Genomic DNA, 12,811 nt, shown 5'->3' on the forward strand with positions numbered 1-12,811 from the left:
ATAAATAGCTCCTATTGCTATTTATTCCTCATTGTAAAATCTCTAGAATATTCATTACAACTCCAAATCCAGTGAAACCACTTTCTAAATGTTTCTAAAATCCTTCTCTGTTAAATGGGTGCCTCCACTCATTTTTAACAGAAAGATTTCTGTTGGCTTATTCAATGGCCACCTATTGCCCCTTTCACCTATTTAAAAATCCTTGATGATTCAAATCTCCTGTGAGAAGCTTCAGGTATTTTTCTTATGACCAGAGAGGTCCAAGAAAAATAAAACTTCTATTTATAGAATCCTTTTATTCTGCTGGATATATGGCTTACTATAGTTGTTTCCAACGATAGTTGACTATACACGGAGTACTCGAGGACGGAGCGAAAGACCTCGAAGACCCCAAGGACTTATGTGAGCAAGGCAAGAAGCCTTTTGCCATGACTTAAGTATATAAAATGATGCATGCTAGAGTAGCAAGTATTTTCCCGTTACATGTGATCAGAGTGCCGGTTCATCATTGATGTGATGGTACCGAAGGCTTCTTCAAAGCCCTTGCATGTTGATAATGATATTCACATGGCTCCTCGGAGCACAAACATGATGAGCTGACCCTACTGTCTACGAGGATCATGCTACTGTCATGTTGACTAGTAAAGTAAGATCATTGCATTGAGCTTGACCCTACCCCGTGAGGGTCATGTTAATACCATGTTGACAAGTAATGATAGAGCATATTATCACAAGCATGATGATGAGTTAAATAAAGAGTTTATGAAAACCCTGTCGGGTGCCACTAATGCCCGAGGGTGATGATGAGTTGGTGATCACTTTTGGTGAAGTGATGCACCGGTGATTTTGTGTGAGTATGGTTTCGGAAATGGGATTAGATTTATGATGTGTCGACCATCCCAACCTTACCAGTACGACCACGATACCCCTTTATGGGACGGGGCTTCGTTGATTACTCTGGTCGGTACTAGCAAAGATCCACATTACTAGTGGCGGGAGTGATCGGTGTCACTCTCGTGATGGGGTCGTGCCAGGTAGGACGACCATGCCATTATTATGAGTTCCAGGCACACCGTTGGTCCCTGCATGGTTGTTACTGTCCAGAGTCGGTGCTCGTAAGACATACAACATGTGGGCTGGGTACCAATCGAGTGGACCTCTTTGTCTAGTATCGTCAAGGGAAAGATGATGATCGGGTACTTACCGCGAGTCGTGGATGACACGGAAGTTTCCTGTTTCTCGTGGGTCCAGCGTACTACCTCTGTAGAGTGTAAACTATTCGAATAGCCGCGTCCACAGTCAAGGACAGTTGGGTGGTGCTGCTTAAACTACGTCCAGTGTTTCCGCATAAACCAAAAGTGTGTGTGGGTGTGGTGTTAAAAAGGTGTTGTTATGATAATCACTGTAATATGATCAACTTCGGTGACTTGACATATAGGGTAAACCCGGATGGTTTAGCCCTCATTAGTACATTGATATTATGACAAGTCCGATGACTTGGCATATAGGGTGAACCCGGTGTGTTCAACCCTTGTCAGATATGTTCATATCTGTAACCTGTTCTTAAAAAGTAATTCTTTAACTTGTTGCATATACCTGATCATTCCACCAAATTGCATTCCACTAAAGATGCATGATACTGTTATCCTTCACTTTCATTGTTCGTATCATGGGCTGTTTGCGAGTACATTCGAAGTGCTCATTGGCTTGCCACTGGTTATTTCATTGACCAGGTATGAAAGAACAGGATATGGTGAATATTAACTTGGTGACGTTCTTGCGAGCTAGGAAGCTTCCTAGTCAGAATGCCTATAGGTTAAGGCTGATGGCATGGGTTCACGCTTTCAACCAATAATTCCGCTATTGGTCTAGTTTGGTGCTTTGGCCTTAAGGGCCCTATGTATGTAAGACTCGACCGAAGAGGTCATTTATTGTATCAAACGGTATGTATGGATGTAAGACTCTATTATTCAGTATCTGTGTTCAGTGAGCATTGATCCTTGGGATCACTGGACACGGCGATCTCGACTTACCAGTTGGGGTCCCCACAAGTTCCAACTGATGTGACAGTTGTATGTCTGGTTTGGAGCAGCTTGGTATTGAAACCAAAGGACGCACAGTCCCGGGACACACAGTCCCTACCGTATTCTCCTTGAGCTAAGGACACACAGTCATCGCCCAACACTCGAGGTAAGTCATCAGGGCAGACTTCCAAAACCACACAAACTCGGTCACCCAGCGATCCACAACTGACTGCTCAATGCTCTAGACCATGACACCTAACCGTCTCGAGGATTTTGTGTGAGTATGGTTTCGGAAATGGTATTAGATTTATGATGTGTCGACCATCCCAACCTTACCAGTATGACCACGATACCCCTTTATGGAACGGGGCTTTGTTGATTACTCTGGTCGGTACTATAAAGAGCCACATTACTAGTGGCGGGAGTGATCGGTGCCACTCTCGTGATGGGGTCGTGCCAGGTAGGACGACCATGCCATTATTATGAGTTCCAGGCACACCGTTGCTCCCTGCATGGTTGTTACTGTCCAGAGTCGGTGCTCGTAAGACGTACAACATGTGGGCTGGGTACCAATCGAGTGGACCTCTTTGTCTAGTATCGTCAGAGGAAAGATTATGATCGGGTACTTACCTCGGGTATATGCGATATACCGCGAGTCGTGGATGACACGGAAGTTTCCCATTTCTCGTGGGTCAAGCGTACTACCTCTGCAGAGTGTAAATTATTCGAATAGCCGTGTCCACGGCAAGGACAGTTGGGTGGTGCTGCTTAAACTACGTCCAGTGTTTCCGCATAAACCAAAAGTGTGTGTGGGTGTGGTGTTAAAAAGGTGTTGTTATGATAATCACTGTAATATGATCAACTTCGGTGACTTGACATATAGGGTAAACCCGGATGGTTTAGCCCTCATTAGTACATTGAGATTATGACAAGTCCGATGACTTGGCATATAGGGTGAACCCGGTGTGTTCAACCCTTGTCAGATATGTTGATATCTGTAACCTGTTCTTAAAAAGTAATTCTTTAACTTGTTGCATATACCTGATCATTCCACCAAATTGCATTCCACTAAAGATGCATGATACTGTTATCCTTCACTTTCATTGTTCGTATCATGGGCTGTTTGCGAGTACATTCAAAGTGCTCATTGGCTTGCCACTGGTTATTTCATTGACCAGGTATGAAAGAACAGGATATGGTGAATATTAACTCGGTGACGTTCTTGCGAGCTTGGACGCTTCCCAGTCAGAATGCCTGTAGGTTAAGGCTGATGGCATGGGTTCATGCTTTCAACGAATAATTCCGCTATTGGTCTAGTTTGGTGCTTTGGCCTTAAGGGCCCTATGTATGTAAGACTCGACCGAAGAGGTCATTTATTGTATCAAACGGTATGTATGGATGTAAGACTCTATTATTCAGTATCTGTGTTCAATGAGCATTGATCCTTGGGATCACTGGGCACGGCGATCTCGACTTACCAGTTGGGGTCCCCACAGAGCTGGTATCAGAGCCAGGTTGACTGTAGGAAGCCCTTAGTTAGCACGGACGTCAGTTAGGATAAAACTGCTTTCCAGATCCTTCAAAATATTTACAAAACTTATATATTTTCTCAACTCTCCTAAAGCTTCAAAGAAATTGAAGGTTATGCTCTAGCCTTCCACTCTTATTTTCATGACACTCCTCGTCTACTTTTTCAAAACTTGCTAATGGTCGCTAGAACCTTATGCCCTTCTGACCACGGGATAAATTGAAATCCTTGTGGGCAGCCCGAAAGGAAGTAACCTTTCGAGGCAAACACCTGTGCTGAAGGACAGAGAAGACAACTCTACGACCAGACGACACCAACAGTAGTACCTCTAAGAGGAACGAGGACATCGGGGCTTAGAAGATGGTGAAACCCTGGGCACTATTCCAGAGTGATGCCACTCTCGCCTAGGATAACATGGACATAATATATGCAAACCTTGATCTGCATCACTAGTAGAGCGACCCTGTCAGTTATAAGTAATTGTGTCGACCAGCACCGGTGGATGATAATCTTGCCATTTAGTCCGCCTCACCTTAGTGAGGAGGAAAACGGTTCTCTTCATCCCCCGCTCTAGGTGTCGATATCGCAACTAGTATGATTGACATATCAGAACTCTATCATGTCATGCAAATATCGGTGCATGAAGATTTCCCCTTGAAACCCTCGAAGCCTGAGAAGACAAGAAGACGATGACAAGATCATGAAGACAAGGAAGATCCTTTCGATGACAGCAATGAAGAACCACCTTCGTCAGCAACTTCCGAGACGAGAAGACAACCAGAGTTCCGTACAACTCAAGCGAATTGCTTCAGCAAGCGACAACAAGAGGCGTGACAACACCCTGAGAAGGTCCAGAAGACTTAGCAGACTCCTCTCCGGAGCAAGAAGCAAGCACGACTGTCGATTCCCTGAACCTAGGATAGGATGAGTCGTGAATCCCCTATGCGAAGTCGAGTCCGTGAAATGGTTCGGATTTACCATGTTGTGTGTTGTTTTGTTGTTTGTGCTTTGATATAAGTCTCACTTTTGCTTAGGCAACAAGCCTGCGGTTATATCACTTGTCTTATTTTGATGTTCAAAATAATTTTTGCACTTGTTGAGTTGATTTTTCAACGCTTGTTTGATTGCACTAAGACCCATAGACACTCCCGCCTGTGCTCTCTCTCTTTCTCTCACACTCTCTCGACAGCTGAAGACAGCAAGACAAGATGCACCAAGGATCCACTTCGAAGGACGACTGATGCTGAAGACACTGACTGTGCTATGCTTAACCACACGCAACCCGTAGGAGTGTGTTTTCCCCTCGAGATTGGAAAACCACACTAGACCAGACTAACCTCCACAAGCCTTTCCGGCTCAAATTTTCTGGTCACGTGTCTAGTACACGTACTTGCCAGAACACGTGTAGGTCCCCAATAAACCCCGCTAAGCACTGGGTTCCTTGTGGAACAAGTGATCACCGTGAACAAGTATCCCTCCATCTCAAGCTAGCACTGTAACCATGATGCCATAAGAGGACCGATCTCCGATATGAGAGCATTAGACTAAGGTTTTTGTGATGATGATAGTTGTCTTGAGGATATAGCTAGACTATTTTGGTGGAAAAAGTTGATACAGTAGTATAATCTTCATAATCTGGAGTAAGATTGGTTTTAGTTGGATGATTATGATCGCAAACCTTATTCTTGGTGGTATACATGACTTTAGCTAGTAGTTGGCATGGTTCGGAGATAATTACCATAATGACTTGGAGTATCAAGTAGACTTCTTATTGGATTTGAGTCTTGGATTTAAATAGGTAATCTTATTAGAGTATTGAGGATGACAAAGACTACATGGTTCGGAGTAAATTGGATTTAGCTCGTTAATCTCGAACATGATACCATGTTTCTCGGTGGATATAGAGTACGCATACTGGAGTTGTCAAATAGATTTACAACCTATGTAGTTGGCCTTGGAGATTAGATGGCCATGTTTATTAAAGTTGGCGGATATACTATGACGTAATTCTCGCAATAATATGTGAATTACGAGGACTTTAGGAGACTATGTAGAACCCCATCAATGTGTGGATCTGTATGAGTGACACGTCCAGTGATGATTGATTGGATTGATAGATCATTTGATCGGATTCATAGAAAGGAAACAACATAATGGATTTGTCTACTACATGTTTCCTTAATATATTAGTGTAGTACCCTGTCCATTTGATGACTTAGGTGGACAATTGGATTTGTTGTGCCTCAGATTGAATCGTGGTAGCTGTATGTCTCCCCAAGGTCCTTGTATAGTAATGCATGTACAGTTGGGGCTACGCCATACTTGTAAGTGTTTGGGTTTAGTTCTTCCCTCAACCCAGGGTTGACTAGCTCGAGCGGTGTGGAGTTGACCGTGTAGGGTGGTATCCTTGATGAGATGAGATGATGTTGTCTCAAGTTAGCAGTCGAACTATTAGCATCTAAGGAATGTGCTTAGAGATAAGATGATAACTGTTTGCCCACATCCTAAGTTCCTTAAGACCCTAAAGCTTCGCTTAGCCACAAGATGGACGGACTATGACCATAGAAGACGATTCTAAGTCGTTGAAATGTGGCCAGTACCTGCCCATAGCAAGTTCCGTTCTCCTCACCTGACTTTTGAGCACTGTGCTTATGTCGTGTTTGGGAAGGTAGGTTGTCATCCTCACTGATGACATACTTACTCATCCAGTAAGAGGAAGAACACCTTAGTCGTGTTTGGTCGAGCCCAGGAACGCTGATTGCTATGCCTCTCGAAGGTATAGTGATATCTCGAGAAGATGGACTTCTCGAAGCAATCCCAAGACGACGGAAGTCTAACCTACTCCAGCCAAGACGAAGAACCGCCGTGACAAGGAAGCCACGACAACGACGATGATGCAACAAAAGTCAACCACCGACCACGCACTGACCACATCAACGACGTCAAGAAACCTCGACGATTCAAGATGATGAGGCACTTCGACAAGCGAAAGAATCATACGACCTCTCCTTGGTCCAAATCAAGGACGAGAGTACTAGTGAGTCGTGGTGGAAACTTGCTAAAGGTGATTCCCGCTTGCCGAGTCGCAGACCTTGGGAACGGATGACTAGTCTATACTCCTGTGTAGCCAGCTTATCCAGAAACCCTCGCAACTCCCAAGATGGCAGGACTTGTTCGGGACCTGAGCCTCCGAGCTTAGACTCATAGGTGAGACCCAGCCCGAACCCTTTCAAGAGAAGCCTACGAAGACTATTTGCGACCATGGCTTGACTGCTGAAAGGAAGTCAAGGACTTCCCCGTAAGCAGGAAGCCATGCGTAGACTTTGGTAGTGCGTTCTAACACGAGACATCTTGATGTCACTAACCAGCATGCGAAACCCCAGGACCAGATCCTAGACACACTATCTTGCCACGTATTCTCACCTGGAATACACTCGCAAGCCAGAACCTTGCACGGACTTAGCTTAGCAAGCCCTTGACCTCGGTCAAGCCTAAATTATTGCCAGATTCCGCTCATGATCAGTCGAGGACTTGTGAACATTCGAAGTTGTATCATCAAGCACCTCAAGACCACCACAACAACCTGGGGACATGAAGACTACCTCCAACTCAAGATTCTGTATCTCACCAACCCCTAGCCCAGGAATCTCGGGGACGCGATTCTCTTAAGAGGGTAAGGTCTGTCACACCCCAGTTTTGGCCTTCGTGACTAACTAAATTATTTCAAAATTTAGGACCAATTAAAATTTTTGTGAATGCTTGTGATGCTTGGAGTGACTATTGTCTGTCTGTTTGTTTTGCATGTGATTGATCCCCATTAATTCTTGCCATTCTCTTAATCATCTTCTCATCCCATGATCTCGTGCCTAATGATCATGCCATGTGTTTAGGATAAATATCTGTTTTTACCAAATATTATTTTCACCAAAAAGCTTTTCTTGGAATTAAACTTTCAAACCTTGAGATGAGGTTTGTACTACAAGTCCTCAAATTAGGGAATTTCTTTTGCACCAAAACTTTTATTTCAAACCTATCATCAAAATGACTTTCAAAAACCATATTATTATTATTTTAAAAGTTATTTTATTATTTTATTTGAAAGCTGTTCTGTGAGGCCAGAAATGGTCTCCTATGAAGGAATGTTATTTTTATTACCTTCAAAATATTTAAGAAAATTTAGGGAAACTCAGTGGATATATTTATTCCATATTTATGTGTTTCAACACATCGTCATGTTCAAAATATTGGGCAAACCCCTCCAAAACCATTCCTGCCTATTTCAAGCTTTTGGAATATTTCTATAAGAAATATTCTCAATAAATTCCAGTAAAATTCTAGCATGTCATCTATGATATTCTTGATGATCTTGCCAAGTTTCATTTCAATCCAAGTTGATTTGGCTCCCCTAATCACTCTAAAACCCTAGCTGTCCAGAATCAAATTTGAGCAACTCTACATTGTGAAGTGTCTCCAATTGTGCTCAAATTTGGTGGACATGTTCCAGTACTCCAATGAGACATCCACACCAAGTGGTACACCAAGGAGACTAGAGGAACTTGTCCTAAAACCCTCAAAACCCTCTCTCTTGATTTCTGACTTTGACAAACTTTACACTATAAAGTTTGTCCAATTGACCTAAAACTTTTTGTGCATGCCTTAATGCTCAAATAATGCCCCTACACCAAATATTGCATTTGTGGGAATTTATTTGAATAGGGTTCTAAGAAGAAACCCATTTCTGCCCGTTTCTAGGGTTTTTCATGTCTACATTGGAAAACTTCTCCAGCAAATCCCAAATTTGGTGTGCAAGCCTATTTTCATCTACTATCTGATCCTGTTAAGTTTCATAGCCATTGGAATCCATCTGATAGCCTAACCACAGATCAAACACCTTGTGTGCACTCACTAATTTGGCTTCTATTGCCCCTTCTACTTTATTCCTTGAGCTCAAATTTCTACCACAGCCTCTCATAGTCACATTTCACTTCCAGTAACATTCCCATGGCCACTGGTCAATTATTAGAGAAGGTCCCTTTGTAACTCTGTCTCATTTTTACCCTTGGCGGCACTGTTTTACCCTTCTTTCCATTATTCTGCTCAAACTATCACCCCAACTCTTTCCAAAGCATCTATTATATGCCAAGGCTTCATTTAGAGAAAAGCTATGGCATGCTCATGTGGAGAAAACGAGCAGCATCTCCTCAAGTTCATTTCTGGCTGGAAAGTAGCCTTGTACAGCAAGTACTACCTACACTTGCTTTCCTGAGCTGAAGCTTTGCAGTCTTGTAGTCCTTCTATTAAAAACACTACTGGACATGGTTTCACCTCCCATCCCCTCCTATGAAAACCCCTTATGCGAGCCCCTAGTTTGCTGCTGCAAACTAAACAGAGCCCAAACCTCATCAGACCACCTCCACCAGTTGCCAAACTCCAGAGTTACCTTCCTGCATGTGTGCCTTGCGTGCTGGACATCTTTTACTGGTCATTGCAAACCTGTGGGCGTGAGTGACCCTGGTGACCACCTTCTGGACATGCAGAACTGGTGCTCTGCACCTTGTCTTCCTCCTGCAGGTTCTGTGTGGCCATTACAACATGTCTCAGCATGCCACATACCTCCATTTGACCAGTCCAACGACTCCCTGACACCAACTTGCCTCCAAAACCCTTCTGGCATGTTTGTCTACCCCGTGCTCTCAGAGCTCCTGAGCTCTCTCCTCTTCCCCCTCTCCATATGGCTCCCCCCCCCGAGCGCCTTGAGCCTCCAAACCCTCTAGCTCTCTCCCTGGAGCCATCCTCGAGCTCCATCTCCCCTCCAGTTCTCTTTCCCTCCTCTTCTTCCATGGCTGCCGTGGCCGGTGCGACCAAGCTCGCGTCCGAGCTTGCGCAGCTTCCCCTTCCCAGCTAGCTACCCCCAGGGGCATCCCAGACCGCAGCAGATTGCCCCTCTTTCGCCTCCCCTTCAGGTGGCCGGAGTGCCCCTCCCCGCAGCCGCCATCGCCACTCTCCACCTCGGCCGCAGGCACGCTTGTGCCGGCCTCCCTAGCGCCATGGATCTGCCTAGGTGGGTGCGGGGGGACTCCTCGAGGGTGCTGGTGCCGGCGGCGTCGTCAGCAGTGGCCGGAGCCACTAGGGGCGAGCACCGGCAGCGCCGTGATGTGCCTCCCGCCGCTCCCAGCTTAAGCGGGAGGTGGGAGAAGGAGCTGACAGCCAGGCCCCGGCGTCAGCCACTCAGCGGTTGGGCCCGCGCGATTAAGTGGCCACGCCCTTGGTCGTTGACGTCTTCCTCGTGTGAAGACGTATTAGAGGGAGTGCGCCTTCGGCGTCACCAGGATCCCGGGCGGTCTGCGCAACTGGGCTAGCCCGAAGGCCATTTAGCGCCCTGAGCGTTAGATAACCCCGAGGTTAAGCCTTTTCCCCTTTTCTATTTGATTAAACTTCATAAATCCATTCAAAATTCATACTAACTCCAAATTCATTGATTCAAATTTCGGCAGGTTTCTAAAATCCTGTTCCATCCAGATCTGGGAATTACATCTTTTTCCAAAATATTTTCCTGTGATAATAATATCTAAATGCCCATTTAGACATACCAATCACCACCTTTGCAAATTCCTAGAGGATCCATTTCAACTCCAAATGGAGTGATTCAAACTTCCAGAGACTTCTAAAATCGTTCTCCATTTTTAGAAACCTGGTCAACATTTTTGTGTGACTTATTTCTGTTGCAATAAATAAATAGCTCCTATTGCTATTTATTCCTCATTGTAAAATCTCTAGAATATTCATTACAACTCCAAATCCAGTGAAACCACTTTCTAAATGTTCCTAAAATCCTTCTCTGTTAAATGGGTGCCTCCACTCATTTTTAACAGAAAGATTTCTGTTGGCTTATTCAATGGCCACCTATTGCCCCTTTCACCTATTTAAAAATCCTTGATGATTCAAATCTCCTGTGAGAAGCTTCAGGTATTTTTCTTATGACCAGAGAGGTCCAAGAAAAATAAAACTTCTATTTATAGAATCCTTTTATTCTGCTGGATATATGGCTTACTATAGTTGTTTCCAACGATAGTTGACTGTACACGGAGTATTCGGGGACGGAGCAGAAGACCTCGAAGACCCCAAGGACTTACGTGAGCAAGGCAAGCAGCCTTTTGCCATGACTTAAGTATATAAAATGATGCATGCTAGAGTAGCAAGTATTTTCCCATTACATGTGATCACAGTGCCGGTTCATCATTGATGTGATGGTACCGAAGGCTTCTTCAAAGCCCTTGCATGTTGATAATGTTATTCACATGGCTCCTCGGAGCACAAACATGATGAGCTGACCCTACTGTCTACGAGGATCATGCTACTGTCATGTTGACTAGTAAAGTAAGATCATTGCATTGAGCTTGACCCTACCCCGTGAGGGTCATGTTATTACCATGTTGACAAGTAATGATAGAGCATATTATCACAAGCATGATGATGAGTTAAATAAAGAGTTTATGAAAACCCTGTCGGGTGCCACTAATGCCCGAGGGTGATGATGAGTTGGTGATCACTTTTGGTGAAGTGATGCACCGGTGATTTTGTGTGAGTATGGTTTCGGAAATGGGATTAGATTTATGATGTGTCGACCATCCCAACCTTACCAGTACGACCACGATACCCCTTTATGGGACGGGGCTTCGTTGATTACTCTGGTCGGTACTAGCAAAGATCCACATTACTAGTGGCGGGAGTGATCGGTGTCACTCTCGTGATGGGGTCGTGCCAGGTAGGACGACCATGCCATTATTATGAGTTCCAGGCACACCGTTGGTCCCTGCATGGTTGTTACTGTCCAGAGTCGGTGCTCGTAAGACATACAACATGTGGGCTGGGTACCAATCGAGTGGACCTCTTTGTCTAGTATCGTCTGGGGAAAGGTGATGATCGGGTACTTACCGCGAGTCGTGGATGACACGGAAGTTTCCCGTTTCTCGTGGGTCCAGCATACTACCTCTGCAGAGTGTAAACTATTCGAATAGCCGTGTCCACAGTCAAGGACAGTTGGGTGGTGCTGCTTAAACTACGTCCAGTGTTTCCGCATAAACCAAAAGTGTGTGTGGGTGTGGTGTTAAAAAGGTGTTGTTATGATAATCACTGTAATATGATCAAGTTTGGTGACTTGACATATAGGGTAAACCCGGATGGTTTAGCCCTCATTAGTACATTGAGATTATGACAAGTCCGATGACTTGGCATATAGGGTGAACCCGGTGTGTTCAACCCTTGTCAGATATGTTGATATCTGTAACCTGTTCTTGAAAAGTAATTCTTTAACTTGTTGCATATATCTGATCATTCCACCAAATTGCATTCCACTAAAGATGCATGATACTGTTATCCTTCACTTTCATTGTTCGTATCATGGGCTGTTTGCGAGTACATTCGAAGTGCTCATTGGCTTGCCACTGGTTATTTCATTGACCAGGTATGAAAGAACAGGATATGGTGAATATTAACTCGGTGACGTTCTTGCGAGCTAGGACGCTTCCTAGTCAGAATGCCTGTAGGTTAAGGCTAATGGCATGGGTTCACGCTTTCAACCAATAATTCTGCTATTGGTCTAGTTTGGTGCTTTGGCCTTAAGGGCCCTATGTATATAAGACTCGACCGAAGAGGTCATTTATTGTATCAAACGGTATGTATGGATGTAAGACTCTATTATTCAGTATCTGTGTTCAGTGAGCATTGATCCTTGGGATCACTGGACACGGCGATCTCGACTTACCAGTTGAGGTCCCCACAAGTTCCAACTGATGTGACAGTTGTATGTCTGGTTTGGAGCAGCTTGGTATTGAAACCAAAGGACGCACAGTCCCGGGACACACAGTCCCTACCGTATTCTCCTTGAGCTAAGGACACACAGGCATCGCCCAACGCTCGAGGTAAGTCATCAGGGCAGACTTCCAAAACCACACAAACTCGGTCACCCAGCGATCCACAACTGACTGCTCGATGCTCTAGACCATGACACCTAACTGTCTCGAGGATGCACAGTCCTCAAAGGTAAATGGCTTTAGTTCCACACAGGAACAAAAAATTTAGTGATGCTCAATCAATTGGTTTTTGGTTGGGGTTTGGTGTTTGGGTTATTTCCTCACTTGATGATTTTCTCTCGAAGACTCTAAGGAATTTGGGTTGCTCTAAATGACAAGTGTTAGTTTCTCTCACATCAGCCAACCAGCTAGTGGTTGTGCGGGGCGGCTATTTATAGCGAGGGAAC

Source organism: Hordeum vulgare, chromosome 6H (assembly GCF_904849725.1).
Source record: "Hordeum vulgare subsp. vulgare chromosome 6H, MorexV3_pseudomolecules_assembly, whole genome shotgun sequence".
Lineage (NCBI taxonomy): Eukaryota > Viridiplantae > Streptophyta > Magnoliopsida > Poales > Poaceae > Hordeum > Hordeum vulgare.